Source organism: Trichomycterus rosablanca, chromosome 3, assembly GCF_030014385.1.
Source record: "Trichomycterus rosablanca isolate fTriRos1 chromosome 3, fTriRos1.hap1, whole genome shotgun sequence".
In the NCBI taxonomy this organism is placed as follows: Eukaryota; Metazoa; Chordata; class Actinopteri; order Siluriformes; family Trichomycteridae; genus Trichomycterus; species Trichomycterus rosablanca.
Window position 1 is genome coordinate 31,076,133 of NC_085990.1, and position 10,047 is coordinate 31,086,179.

The window sequence follows — 10,047 nt, forward strand, 5'->3', positions numbered from 1 at the left end:
TTTTTATTGCAGAAAGTATGAACCCAAGACTTTTTATGTTTTGTCTGTTACCATGTTTCTACTCCTGCATTTCAGGCCTGCAACACATTCCAAAAACAAGTTGGGAAGGGGGCAATTACGGGTTAGTAATAAGGTGAGAAAACTAAATAATTATGTGATTTTAAACAGTGTGACAACAAGTGGTTGCAATTATGATTTGGAACAAAAGAAGTATCCCTGAAAGGCTGTCATTGAGGAGCAAAGATGAACAGAGGATCTCCAGTTTCAGAAATGCATAAAAATGATTAAAATGTTAATGAACATTGTTACTCAAAGAAAGACTGGAAGGGATTTGCATATTTCTTCCTCTTTAGTGCATAATGTCATTTCAAGGTACACTATATTGCCAAAAGTATTCACTCACCCATCCAAATCATTGAATTCAGGTGTTCCAATCACTTCCATGGCCACAGATGTATAAAACCAAGCACCTAGACATGCAGACTGTTTCTACAAACATTTGTGAAAGAAAGGGCCGTTCTCAGGAGCTCAGTGAATTCCAGCGTGGTACTGTGATAGGACGCCACCTGTGCAACAAGTCCAGTCGTGAAATTTTCTTGCTACTAAATATTCCACAGTCAACTGTTAGTGTTATTATAACAAAGTGGAAGCGAATGGGAACAACAGCAACTCAGCCACGAAGTGGTAGGCCATGTAAAATGACAGAGCGGGAGGTATCTGGGCAAATTTCAGTGTGTAAAGGGCAAGTGCACAAACCTAAGATGAACACCTATTACCTCCAATCCCTCAGACATCACTGTATCAAGAACCGTCATTCATCAATAGCTGATATAACCACATGGGCAAATGATTACATGGCAAACCTCAACCACTACAATACAGAATAACATTCACAAATGCCACTTAAAACTTTACTGGACTTGGGGGTGTCTGGGATGGTCCATCAGTATCAGTCCGTTGTATTGATACTGTTATATAGCTTAGATACTGAGAAGTAGAGGAATGTTTGATGGGGGATTGGTCAGACTCTAATTTATGTCACTGTCCTATATTTTTTCTTTTGTAGATTTTTTTCAACTCTTTTTCACTTGCACCCCATCCTGGCTCAGCATTTGACAGCTTCATTGGGATGCCAATTTGACCCTTATACATTCCCCTAGTTCTACAGACACTCTACGATCGGTCAAGACCAGCAAATATGTAAATAGTGGGGCATCTTGGGTAATCTACCAGCTTTGGGCCACCCTCTTTAGAATACAGGACTGTGCATTTCTGAGGTGTTTGGTTAAGTGTCTGTGACTGAGCATCATTCTGCTATCATATCATCTTTTTGAAACAGTTGTTCTAGCCTCATCTGTCAATCACAAAGTACCTTAATGTGACAATATCATATTGGCTGCATGTGGTGTGTGTTATATTGGGTTGCTAAGCAGTGTTTGCAGTTGATAAAATTGTTCTTATAGCTTTAACCACTTGAATGACAGACATTCATTTAGAAGCATTATTTGAATAGGGAAAAAGCTTTAGGGTACATCTTTTTTCTATTTTATTTATGCATTTTCTCCTAATTTAGCGTAGTCAATTTGTCTTTCGCTGCTGGGGGATCCCTGATTGCAGTCGAGGTGGGTATATTTCTGCTCACGCCTCCTCCGACCCGCACGCAGCCCCTTAACAGAACCCTTTTTCACCTATGCACTCTGCACAGATGCCTCTCTATCTGCCAATCAGGGCATTTGAAGACCCCACCCACATAGTCCGTTTATCCCGCCCTAGCAGAACCATGTCTGCTGTAGGCACTACCAATCATGCCTGCTAGATGGCGCCCAGACCGGTGGCAACGCCACGTTTCGAACCGAGGAGTTCAGAATCTCTGCGCTGGTGTGCTAGCGGAATTTCTAGCTGTGCCACCTGGGCACCAGGGTACATTTTTTTAGAAGTGGAAATTTATTAAATGCTAAAATGTGGCATTTTTTCCTTTTTCTTTTTTATTTATATATTTATATTTTGTTACCCATGTAATCAGGGTCACTTATCCAATATGTTTGCCATTTAAAAATCTTGTTGGTAGTTCTGGGGTCCTTTAAGTATAAGGAAGGAGTGTGTGCTGTAAATGAATGACCTGTGGTCTTCCCACTCAAAGAGAACTCTTGCACATTTGGTTTGGCATGCTCTTTGATCACTTGCTGCTGAAGTATTATCATCTGTCAGCCATTTCGGTGTCCCCCTCTGTTATTAGCTTAAGGTGGTACTCTTTTTAAAGAGCCACTATGAATAGGTTTCTTATACCATCTTAAGCTATGTGCATTTACTTGTGTGTGCGGATGTGTGCATGCACTTAATAAGTGTTATGTTTTGCTTATTTTGCCAGTTGTGTGTATGTGTGTGTGTATAAGTATAGAGGGATTTAATCCTTTTGCAGTGTGCCTCTGTGGTTTATGTAGAGGCTGCACAACTGACATGGCTGGTCCACTTCCTCCCAAACTACCATGATTTCACTCAACCTCTGCATGCAACACAGTTAATACAGTCACCATCTGGTTTGGTGTGCAGATAATCATGCTAATTTAACAAAAAAACTGACATCCTCTTTGTAGCTCATTTTAGGATGTTTAGCCTCCACAGAGGGTTTTTAATGAGCTCCTTGTGCTAGATCTAAACAATATTTATAAATAGCATATTCTATACATAACAGTGCAACAAAGTAAACTATATTAATTGCTTTTCAATTTACAAGAAATGTTTTGTTAACTTTATATTTTGGGTAATTTGATACTTGCAATTTTGTTGCAGACCCGAGCCCATTTGACCCCAAACAGAAGTTTGAGGTTTACTTCAATTGTACCCTGTGTAAACAGAATCGGATCCTATGACAATAGACTAATATGTTGTCAGTTCTTACACTTTTTATGTTTGCAAAGATTTCCTGCACAGCTGACCTGGCACATTGCACACGCGAGCTGTGGACACTGATCTGTCTGTAAATAAACCTGCTATTAATTTCATGTTTACAGTATTGCACATTTTATCACTGCTTGTATTTAGAGAATAAATTAGAACATGTAGTGGGTTGGCAAGATGAAAGGAAATGGCATGAAAAAGCAGCTTGACCCTAATATTATAAATTTAGATTTACAAACACAGCTGCACATTTGAGTTCATTTTGGTTGATAGCACATTAACAACATTAGGCAACAGAGTTTTAGGGAGACCAAATTCTACCATTACACAAAATTTAGAAGAATATTTGCATATATAAAGAAAGCAATCAGACAGCTTAAATATAAGCATTGTACATTAAATGCTAAGCAAATAGAAATAGTATTTTAGTACAAGTTTAGAGACATGCAGCACTTTAACATGAAATTACTAAATGCTGCTGCAAAATCACAACCACAAAAATGAGTACAGAAATGAATGAGGTGAGGGCTCTACATTGTTTTGTGTCTATATAAGACTACTGTGTCCTGTTTTCTCCCACCTCCCAAAAATATACCTATAAGTGGACTGGCTGCATTTAGGTTGTTCGAAGGTTTGCGTAAATAAATGGGTGTACATTTTGGGTAATGCTATTGATTGCAGTTCGGCCAAGGGTGTATTACTGCCTTGCGTTTCTGAATAGTGCATTTACCACAAAGCATTTACCACTTTGTAATGTTGCCACTACTTTTCACAAAACTTAAAAAACGTTTTGGCGCCAAGAATACCAAGTAAATAAGTGTTACAGTTTTAATTTTGGCCCATTCTCCCTGTAAATACACCTTAAAGTGTGCAACAGTACGAGATTGTCATCGTTGCATTTAACTTTTCAAAATTCTCCACACATTCTCTGTTGGGACAGGTCAGGCAGGCCAGTCTAGTACCCATACCATCTTCTTCTGTAGCAATGCCTTTGTAATGTGTGCAGCATTTGGTTTTTCACTGTCTTGTTAAAATGCATGGATGTCCCTGAAAAAAATGTCATCCTAAAGGCAGCATATGTTACTCTAAAATCTCAATGTACTTTTTAGCATTAATGCTGTTAACACAGAAGTGTAAACTACCAAAGAACTCATTTGGCATTTGTAAATGTAACTCTAAAAATCTGAGAAATTGAAAATTAGGCTCAGTGTTTAGCTTAGGCTTGCACCTTTGCTCTTTATGCACTGAAATTCCTCCAGATTCATCAAATCGGTTAATGATATGCACTATAGGAGACATATGCAAATCCCTTCCAGTCTTAATCTTCTGCCCATTTTTGCTTCTCAATAACTTAGCCTTTTGTGTATACTGTCTTTGTAGCAAATTATGATTACAAACACCTGTTGACATCACCTGTCTGAAACTACATCATCATTTAGTCTTTGTACCAAATTATTAAACCTACATTTTTTAGTATCCCAACTTTTTGAAATGTGTTGCAGACCTGAAATAAATGATAAATGAATAATGAAGCTGTATGATTTATTTATATTAAGTAAAAGAAATATGTTGGTTCATACTGTCTGTAATAAATTAAAGTGTTAAGAATATATATATATATATACAGTGTATCACAAAAGTGAGTACACCCCTCACATTTCTGCAGATATTTAAGTATATCTTTTCATGGGACAACACTGACAAAATGACACTTTGACACAATGAAAAGTAGTCTGTGTGCAGCTTATATAACAGTGTAAATTTATTCTTCCCTCAAAATAACTCAATATACAGCCATTAATGTCTAAACCACCGGCAACAAAAGTGAGTACACCCCTTAGTGAAAGTTCCTGAAGTGTCAATATTTTGTGTGGCCACCATTATTTCCCAGAACTGCCTTAACTCTCCTGGGCATGGAGTTTACCAGAGCTTCACAGGTTGCCACTGGAATGCTTTTCCACTCCTCCATGATGACATCACGGAGCTGGCGGATATTCGAGACTTTGCGCTCCTCCACCTTCCGCTTGAGGATGCCCCAAAGATGTTCTATTGGGTTTAGGTCTGGAGACATGCTTGGCCAGTCCATCACCTTTACCCTCAGCCTCTTCAATAAAGCAGTGGTCGTCTTAGAGGTGTGTTTGGGGTCATTATCATGCTGGAACACTGCCCTGCGACCCAGTTTCCGGAGGGAGGGGATCATGCTCTGCTTCAGTATTTCACAGTACATATTGGAGTTCATGTGTCCCTCAATGAAATGTAACTCCCCAACACCTGCTGCACTCATGCAGCCCCAGACCATGGCATTCCCACCACCATGCTTGACTGTAGGCATGACACACTTATCTTTGTACTCCTCACCTGATTGCCGCCACACATGCTTGAGACCATCTGAACCAAACAAATTAATCTTGGTCTCATCAGACCATAGGACATGGTTCCAGTAATCCATGTCCTTTGTTGACATGTCTTCAGCAAACTGTTTGCAGGCTTTCTTGTGTAGAGACTTCAGAAGAGGCTTCCTTCTGGGGTGACAGCCATGCAGACCAATTTGATGTAGTGTGCGGCGTATGGTCTGAGCACTGACAGGCTGACCCCCCACCTTTTTAATCTCTGCAGCAATGCTGACAGCACTCCTGCGCCTATCTTTCAAAGACAGCAGTTGGATGTGACGCTGAGCACGTGCACTCAGCTTCTTTGGACGACCAACGCGAGGTCTGTTCTGAGTGGACCCTGCTCTTTTAAAACGCTGGATGATCTTGGCCACTGTGCTGCAGCTCAGTTTCAGGGTGTTGGCAATCTTCTTGTAGCCTTGGCCATCTTCATGTAGCACAACAATTCGACTTTTAAGATCCTCAGAGAGTTCTTTGCCATGAGGTGCCATGTTGGAACTTTCAGTGACCAGTATGAGAGAGTGTGAGAGCTGTACTACTAAATTGAACACACCTGCTCCCTATGCACACCTGAGACCTAGTAACACTAACAAATCACATGACATTTTGGAGGGAAAATGACAAGCAGTGCTCAATTTGGACATTTAGGGGTGTAGTCTCTTAGGGGTGTACTCACTTTTGTTGCCGGTGGTTTAGACATTAATGGCTGTATATTGAGTTATTTTGAGGGAAGAATAAATTTACACTGTTATATAAGCTGCACACAGACTACTTTTCATTGTGTCAAAGTGTCATTTTGTCAGTGTTGTCCCATGAAAAGATATACTTAAATATCTGCAGAAATGTGAGGGGTGTACTCACTTTTGTGATACACTGTATATATATATATATATATATATATATATATATATACTGTATATACAGTGTATCACAAAAGTGAGTACACCCCTCACATTTCTGCAAATATTTTATTATATCTTTTCATGGGACAACACTATAGAAATGAAACTTGGATATAACTTAGAGTAGTCAGTGTACAACTTGTATAGCAGTGTAGATTTACTGTCTTCTGAAAATAACTCAACACACAGCCATTAATGTCTAAATGGCTGGCAACATAAGTGAGTACACCCCACAGTGAACATGTCCAAATTGTGCCCAAAGTGTCAATATTTTGTGTGACCACCATTATTATCCAGCACTGCCTTAACCCTCCTGGGCATGGAATTCACCAGAGCTGCACAGGTTGCTACTGGAATCCTCTTCCACTCCTCCATGATGACATCACGGAGCTGGTGGATGTTAGACACCTTGAACTCCTCCACCTTCCACTTGAGGATGCGCCACAGGTGCTCAATTGGGTTTAGTCCATCACCTTTACCTTCAGCTTCCTCAGCAAGGCAGTTGTCATCTTGGAGGTTGTGTTTGGGGTCGTTATCCTTTGGAAAACTGCCATGAGGCCCAGTTTTCGAAGGGAGGGGATCATGCTCTGTTTCAGAATGTCACAGTACATGTTGGAATTCATGTTTCCCTCAATGAACTGCAGCTCCCCAGTGCCAGCAACACTCATGCAGCCCAAGACCATGATGCTACCACCACCATGCTTGACTGTAGGCAAGATACAGTTGTCTTGGTACTTCTCACCAGGGCGCCGCCACACATGCTGGACACCATCTGAGCCAAACAAGTTTATCTTGGTCTCGTCAGACCACAGGGCATTCCAGTAATCCATGTTCTTGGACTGCTTGTCTTCAGCAAACTGTTTGCGGACTTTCTTGTGCGTCAGCTTCCTTCTGGGATGACGACCATGCAGACCGAGTTGATGCAGTGTGCGGCGTATGGTCTGAGCACTGACAGGCTGACCTCCCACGTCTTCAACCTCTGCAGCAATGCTGGCAGCACTCATGTGTCTATTTTTTAAAGCCAACCTCTGATATGACGCCGAACACGTGGACTCAACTTCTTTGGTCGACCCTGGCGAAGCCTGTTCCGAGTGGAACCTGTCCTGGAAAACCGCTGTATGACCTTGGCCACCATGCTGTAGCTCAGTTTCAGGGTGTTAGCAATCTTCTTATAGCCCAGGCCATCTTTGTGGAGAGCAACAATTCCAAAACACCAAATTTAACAGCCCTGCTCCCCATTTACACCTGGGACCTTGACACATGACACCAGGGAGGGACAACGACACATTTGGGCACAATTTGGACATGTTCACTGTGGGGTGTACTCACTTATGTTGCCAGCTATTTAGACATTAATGGCTGTGTGTTGAGTTATTTTCAGAAGACAGTAAATCTACACTGCTGTACAAGTTGTACTTAAAAAAACATTGTTTTACTGACACCAAATGCATTACCATTATATACTCGTCTCAGCACCACGTTTCACCATAATTTTTCCAAGTCAGTGCTGTAATAAAAATAATGAATAATATTTTTTTATTAATAATTATGAAATCAGGATTCATACTACAAGAAACAGGAGTGAATTATTATTGGTAATCGTTCTAGTAGTTTTTAGTTTTTAAATTAATTTTATTGACATTTATTAAATAAATGTTCAGCTAGAAGTAGGACTCTACCAAGGTGAACATACATGTATTACCCTATTTAAGGGAAATAAAATAAATAATTTACACCATCAAAAATAAATTTGCTGTGTAAAAATATACAGAAAATACTGTAAATGTTTTGCCTTAACTGTATTGACACTATTGCTCATTTGCACTTTAAATAGTCACGTCTCATGTTGCTCTGCTCTTGTTGGTCTTATTATGGCCATAAAGAATTGATATTTTAATTTACATCAAAGTTAAATAAGGTAATGATAATATGATATACTTAAGTAAATGGAATTTGGGACTCAGATAATGGGCTTAATAATACAGTCTGTTTGCAGAAAGTAAACAATCAAAAATGCATTTTATAACTTTTTTGTTGGCAGTTTACATTGTTTACAGTTTTACAATGGTTTACATTGTTTTACACTTTGGACACTTTCTTAGCTTTATGTTATATTTTTCCACCAAACTGCTTCCAACAAAATCACTAACAACAGACATCTAGTTTAGTGTACAACCTTGTAGCTTTAATGGTGAAGCAAAAAACGGAGCAAAAAAATACTGTAAAATAAATAAGATTAAAAAAAAGACACAAGCACATTTTGTACAACAAAGCAATGCAACATATTGGTATCTTGATTTCCATATATACAAAATAAAAATATATATTTTTTATTCTTAGTCCACTTCTTTCAGTGTAATTTTTGTCTGCATGAACGAAACAAAAACAAAACATAAACAAAAACATAGACCATTTATTTCTATGCATTTTTTCTAGATTTAAACTTTCTTTTTTTTTATTATTATTTTTTTTACTTTAGCATTTCATCATAATTTTTGTATGCATTTACATACACATCCTGACAATAAGCTTTTCAGTCTTGTAACTACAACACAGATGTATTAAGCATTTTATTTTACCACAATTGTTCTTTTTTCAGTCATTTTTTCAACATTTCAGTTACCTGTAATTACGAAAAAGCAAAAACAAAAGTAAAAATGTCATCTTTAAAATTAAATCTTACAGAATTCTTTCTGTCATCAACATTTGGTGATTATTTTAGAAATATCCGAACATGGGATTGTTTAGAAAGTTACCTCTTAATTACATCCTTAAATATTTATGCTGCACATTCATTTTCATAAAAAAGCAAGAATAAAACTACAATGTTGGCTTAAGTGCTGAATATACCATTTAGATGGCTTGCACATCAACAGTGCAGCAGTGCAAAAAAGCACAATAATGGTTTATTTATTTATCAGATTGAAACAGAGTTGTATTTAGGGCTGGCAACCTAATGTGACCAAATTACAGATTAATTATCAGATAACTAAGTCAGAATAAATAGCTTACCAGTCCACACATCACCATGACTTATGGTTATGCTTAAAAAGTTTTATTTTATTTTTTTTTATTTTATGGGGTGGAACATTTTTTAATTTCCAAAAACCAAAGCTAATTACAAGCCAATTTGGAAAGGTTGACAACCCTAGTTGTGTGTGGAATTTGCCTGAATTAATATGGCCATCTTTGTTATCAACTGTAAGATATTCTTTGGTGTTGAATGAATTAATAAAACATTAAACAATGTGTACAGCATTGTGTCTATAACTCGCATTTACACTGCTCAGTTATTATAAACTATTTTCATAACCATTTTTTCTGACTGAGGCTACACAAAGAGGTTTTGTTAATTCTGAAGTGCTTCTTATTTATTACTAAATACCATTTGTATATGTGGCTATGCTGATGGTATAGTGCAAACTGTAAACGTTTGTAACAACTCATTTTCTTAGATAAAAGAGGAAACGAAAAAAAATTATATTAACATAAGTCATACTAATTTTAATAACAATAGCAACAATAACAATAAATTTATAATAATAATAATAATAATAACAATAATAATAATAATAATACAGAAATGTTTGGTTCCAGCAGCCCGTCAAACTTCTTTCAAGTATCTCTCAACAACACATACACACATGTACACATACACACACATACATACATACATACATACACATTTATATGTACACACAAACACAATATATATATATATATATATATATATATATATATATCATATATACTTTCAAAAAAAGTATAAAAAAGTCAACTTCCTTTTTTCATTTGTAAAAGTAAATAGTTTAAACAAAACAGCACGTTGAGGAAAAATACATTTTAATACTTGACAA